This window comes from Neopelma chrysocephalum, unplaced genomic scaffold (genome assembly GCF_003984885.1).
Source record: "Neopelma chrysocephalum unplaced genomic scaffold, ASM398488v2 Primary Assembly neopelma1_132, whole genome shotgun sequence".
NCBI lineage: Eukaryota > Metazoa > Chordata > Aves > Passeriformes > Pipridae > Neopelma > Neopelma chrysocephalum.
The window spans coordinates 2,367,629-2,373,628 of NW_020897794.1; the positions used below are offsets into that span (position 1 = coordinate 2,367,629).

Consider the following 6,000-nt stretch of genomic DNA (forward strand, 5'->3'; position numbering starts at 1 on the left):
ATGACTTATGGGGGAAAAGTGTGAATTCAAGGAAAACGTAGTCTTCCATTATTTATTCACACTATCCTTCAAAGTTACCCCTCTCAAGAATCCACAACCATTCCTTTATTTTAGCTGTGTGCATGCATGAAGGGATGTTCAGTGTTAGTGCTGCTAATGCACTTCCTGACCGTCAATTTTTAATTCCTGGCAGGGGTCTGATGGCCAAACCTCACCAAAAGAAGAAGAAATTCACAAAAATTCCTATTCACAAAGGAGTTGTGTTAGCACTTACTGAATGCCAGTTTGTGATGAGAAGGCTCCAGTGTTCCTAAATTATGCATGGCTGTGCATCCAGCAGATCCTTTGCTTTATCTGCTGGAGTCTCACTTGCCAGAGCACTCCAGGGAAGGAGGAGAGGCTCCTGTCAACATGAATACAGTCAACCAGAGAAAGAGGATTTCACCAATTAGCTGATCAAGCTTCTTTATTCTGGTATTTTTCCTCTCTCTTTCTCCCCCAGCCCCATTTCTGCCCTCAGGGATGGCAGGGGCAGGGACCACAGGCTCCACTTGCAGCCTGGGTGGGAATGATGGCACTGCAACACGTGGGGCTGTGTCTCTCCTCCTCCCCAGCCTGGCAGCCAGCACTGACAGCATGTGAATCACTCACACCCACACTTGTGCATCCCCTGAGCATCCCAGTGCCACCTTTGCCACGTGCCTGGAATGGTGCAGAGCCCACCCAGCACCCTCCTGCCAGTGCTGATTGAAACAAACCTGTTCAGGAAAGAAAACCCTCAAAATGCAGCACTTGGAACCTCTCAAATTGTTCTGTTTGGATTTTATTGGAAAGGAGGCTTGGAGGGGGGTGGCTCTGAAGCATTTCTTATTTTGAAGTTAATTGTGCTGTTAGTTATCCCTCAATCCATCAGAGAACACAGGATGGTACAAGCCAGACCCCTGAGCTGGGCAGATATCAATATCCATGTAAAACAGAATCAACTGAAGCACTGATTTAGCTGAACAGAAATTATTTTACTGCAGCAAAGCAAAACCACTTAAAAACATTATTAGCCTACTAAATCTGTTTTGTTGTTGTTTTGTTCCAGACTGGAACAAAATCTCAAGGCTGTTAAAGCCCCGCAAAACCAACTCAGGGTAAGCTGTTTGTTTCAATGTTTTTTAAGAGACAACTGAATTCCCAGTCACATCCTGAAATTACTATCAATCAATCCAGTCACTCCAGCATATTCACCAGCTATAGGTTTACTAACCCAGGCTGTTTAAGGAAATAACTAGCTGTTAACTGCACCAATCTTCCTAATTATTAAAAACAGAGCTATAACCTGGCTGTCACTTTCTGACATCATTAGACTTGAAGAGCAAACAAAATCCATGTGATAAACTCAGAAGCACTGCAGAGGGCAGGCAGAAAACCAAGTGTGGTCTTCCTTCCCAACACAGGGACACCCCTGGCCGTGTCCCCAGCCCAGTTCCTGGCAGCAGTGCCCACACTGGCTCCTGCAGTGCTGGAGACCAGCGTGGGGCAGGAGCAGGCACAGAACCTCCTCATGCTCCTTTGAGATTTCATTTCTCCATCCATTACCGTCCTTGTTTCCCAGGTGCTCCCTTCCAGCTACAACCCCACACAAGCTGTGTGTTCCCTGGGATCAGCCAGGGACAATCCTGTCCTGGCTTCACATCTTGCAGCAGGATTCAGAGACTTTCTCTTCCAGTCCAACATTCCAATCCCATCTCTTGGGCATCTCTATGTGACTCACTGTGCTTGATCTCCCACCACTGCACAAGTACACAGACCTCTGTTCCATGGCAGCCATCAGCAGTTCCTGATGCTCTGCTTCTTTGATCTGAACTTGATAAACCTCAAATGAACATTCCTGGGGTCCCCTGCACCCCACAAGGCTACTGGGGCTCCAAGTTGATTCCATACTGAGCACAGCAACTCACTCAGCAGCCCCGAAAGTCCTTCCCCAAAGTCACACTCCTGCCAAGTGTCCAACTGGGACCCCTCAGAGCCCTCTGTCCCAGCCCACAGAGCCAGCTGGATCCACTGCAGCTCTATTCTCCCACCTGGCAGACATGGTTCTTTCTGGCTAAGATGAATGCCCATATCCATGCCAGTCTCCTCAGCAGTGCCCACAGCAGAGAAGATGCTTGTACTCAACGTGTTTCAGTGTATCCTGGCAGCTCTGCCAGTCCCGGGCTGGCAATCAGGAGCCTGAGCTGAAAACAATTAAAAATGGAATGGCATGGCTCTCTTACCTGGGAATTGACCCAGAAAGGAGATTAGAACAAGGCTGTGGGAAAAATCACGAGGTAGTTTACAGCTCCAGAGTTCTCCCTCCGAGCCAGGTGTGCAATGAATAATGATGAGCCTCAGCCTGATGTTGCTCCCACTATCATAAGCACAGTTTTTTCTGTGGATTTGAGGCGTTTTGTTTTGGTTTTTCTTGTTTTTCTTTTAAAACCATGCACACACCTGCTCTGCCATGCATGGAAAGCAGCAAGTCCATGGAGCCCACCCCACCAGCCCTCCACACTCCACCGTGGCTGTGCTGGGAACAAGTGACCAGCTCCAGACTCAGAGTGGCTGCTCCTGCCCAACACAGTTGTGTGGAGACAGGTGCAAGAAGGGAAAGCCATTGGTTATTTCTCTGCCATTGCTTCTTTCCTTTGCCTCAATTCCTGACACAGATTTTACGTACAAAGAACTCTGAGAAATGCCAACAGAGCAGGGGAAACCTGAGCTCTCACGCTGATGATGGTCTGAAGGATGGTACAGATTAATTGCAGCTCTCCAGCCCTGAGAACTGTAACCACGAATCCATAATCATCACAGACAACTGCTGAACACAACAGCTGCTCAGGCTCCCCATTAAACATATTTATAGTGGTGGCAATTCAGAAAACAGACACTGCTTTATAGAGAGTTAAAAAGTGATACCATTTGCAACACACACACACCCATTAAACAACCATAAAGCTCCCCCCTGCACCGCACAGCATTGTAATAGATGTTGGCATTATGTCAGGAAAAGCAGTTTCCTGGATTCAGCCACATTAATGTTCACCCTAATGAACTCTCTGGAGGGACTGTCATAAATGACAGAATATCATAAGAGGGCTTTGCTGCCAATAGAGGCCAGCGAGAGCACAGGCTGTGATTACATCCATGAGACGAGCTCCGAGCTGTGATTTTCCCAGGCAAGGCAGTGATATTTCTGGTTTATCAGTTATTCATTGGGTTAAGCTTGCTGCTTTTATCTCTGCAGCAGCATTTGAAGTAGGATTCATGGAAAAGAACTTTAAAGATGCCCTCCAAAGTTATTAGAGATAATAATTGAAATAGTTCTTTTGCCTGACAAAAAAGCCAATGGCTAAAATTATTCAAGCCTTTAAAAATCAGATAATAAACTAAGTTTCTTCCTACTGGTAATCAGCTCATTTCATTGCAAAGATCTTATTAAATTCAGCTTGGTTAACTCCAGTCTTTTTAGAGAAGGTTATTTAGTGGTGAGTAGTTTAATTTTACTTCTTGTTTTTTTGATTTTTTTTTTTTTTTTTTTAAGTTGTATAGGCCCTAAGGAAGAGAGATGGGACCACATGGGAATATTTCTGTCTGTTCAGTTGCCACGTTCAATGCACTCAGGGAAGTTTACTCACCAAAAGCATTTACCCTAAAGCACACACAGGTCTCAGGAGCTGTGACCATTCCCAGTGAATGGTCTGCACAGCCAGTCCCACATGGCCACGAGAGTCCCTCTCCTCCAGCACTCCCTTCTCATGTAGAGCGTGGCAACCATGCTCAGACATTCCCAGTCCAATCACAGCTCTGACCACCACCCTTTCTGCTGTGACATCCAACCAGCAGAGAACTTATTTCAGCAAGCAACTAACAAACATAACAAATCACCAATTGTTCACAGACTATTTCCCACTTCATTTCAGGAATGTAGGTACAGGCCTTCCCATCCACAGAGACTGTCCTCCAAGGACAGCAGCATTTCTGCATTGACTGCACCTCAAACAGACCTCTACCCTTCTCCTGTTCTGCTTCATTCCTTTTTCAGCACCTTTCTGCCTAATTTCAGCTCATTTTGCTGTTTTCTGCCTCCAGCTGACCACAAACAGAGCACAGGGGATTTCAATCACACTGTCCTGCCAAGGGTCTGTCATCAGTCCAAACCAGCTCCAGCACTTCTGGCAAAGAGTGACTTCATACAAATTGGAACTGCAGCCTCATTTCCAGAGGAACAGACACTCAAGTTTTGGATCCAGACTCCAGCCCCATGCTGCAGTCCTCTCCTCCCTCGGAGCAGGATGGATTTCACACAGCAGAGTGCAGGGAAGAGCAGCCTGGCACAGAATAATTTCCCCAAAATTCCCAGGGCCAGCAAGGGACAAGACACCAGATGTGCTGTGCTTCACACCCCCCAAAGGCAATAAGAGCTCTCTGCACCCAGGACCTGCTGGGATCAATTAATCAACAACCCTCTGCCCCCAGTGCCCAGCAGGGTGGCAGAAGCAAAGCCAGGTGACACTCCCACCTTCCTCCCTGGGCTCTGCCACAGCTCTGCAGGAAAACAAACACTATTGCAGTTTTGCAGTCCCCCTTCTTTGCTTCCTTCTTTAGTCCCTACAAAGGGGGGCCAGCAGGAGATAACAGAGCCTCTTGTGAGATTGAAGCAATTTACCAAGTTAAAGGTGTCCTCCTTTAATAATCTCCACACCTCCATCACCCTGACAGCGTGTCTTCAGCAAGCCATTACAGCCTGGAAAGCAGTGGGGACAGGAGATAGGGAGGCCTGTCACAGTCACTGCTGAGCTCACTCCACAGCTTACCTGTCAGCTGCAATCAGGCATCCAGAGATTCCTCTGCTGCAGATCTGAAAGAAAGAAAAAAAAAAAGAAAAATCAATCACCATCGTCCTGATGTGAGAAAATCCCCAGTGCTCCAAGCGTGCCAGGTAATTCATCACTTCCTCATAACATCCATCAGTCCCTTGCTCCTCATCAAAAATAAACCCACCAAGAATTGACACACAGAAGGCAGCCCTGCCTCTGTGGAGCACTCTCAACCCTTCCCTCCCAAACCCCCTAAAATAACTATTACAAAGCTGCTCACCCCAAGGAGCTGAGCTTGCTTCAGTCCTGAAAAGAACAGAAATGGGGTGATGATGTAGCCATTAAAGCAAGACTTCTCCTGGTGTTGGGAGCAGGAAAGCTCTGGAGAGAGCCCAGAGCTGAGTCTTTCAGGAGTCCTCAGGAGAGCTTTTGATGTTGATGATGATGATGTCAGCCCATCCTCCCTCCACAGCCAGGTTCCAAATACCCAAATCTCCTGCCCAGGCTCAGCCAGCTACAGAACCCCAAGACAAACAGGGACAAAGGCAAAAGGGGAGTCACCTTCCTGCATTTATCCACCCACTAATCCCTCCCCTCCTGCAGTGCCTCCCCTGCTCCCCTGACCCTGACGGGTGTGGAGGGTAACTGAGCCCACCTGAGGGCTTGGGGCTGGGCCCAGAGAGATTTCTCACACTCCTGGGGTACAGAGGGAGCTCAGGCACCAGCAGGAGCACTTGGCTTCTTCTGGAGCTGAGGGTGGGTGGGTGGGAAGGGACTGCCAAGGATGGAAGGGCAGAGGGCTCAGCTCCACAGCAAGGTCCAGGTTACATCCCAAACCCACCAGCTGAGCTGTGCTGCACTGCAGTTAATCAAAGCATTGTTCTGGCACCTGCAATTGAAGAGCAGAGCTGGGTGTGGGTCTCCACTTTTGCACAGGAACCTTCATTTCTTCAGGCTCCCAGAACAGCAGAAGTACAGATTTGGGCAAAGAAACCAAACACTGCCTTGCCTTCCTTGTGGCTCGTTCCTGGAAAACAAAGCAACTCCTTTGGAAAATGGTCCCAAATCCCTGTATTTCCAGCTTTTCCTCACTGCTTGAACAACTACCACTGTCCCAGAATACTCTCCCATCTGCTAAGTGCTTGCAGGAATT

General features: G+C 48.0%; 1 long non-coding RNA gene across 1 annotated transcript in view; it reads right to left on the reverse strand.

Moving 5' to 3' along the window:
* LOC113975108 overlaps positions 1-4,890 on the reverse strand; it is a 34,698-nt gene extending 29,808 nt beyond the window's left edge. Inside the window, exon 1 of the long non-coding RNA XR_003536755.1 lies at positions 4,845-4,890. This is a non-coding gene — a long non-coding RNA (uncharacterized LOC113975108). The remainder of the gene's footprint in view (positions 1-4,844) is intronic.
* Positions 4,891-6,000: the final 1,110 nt, after the last annotated feature.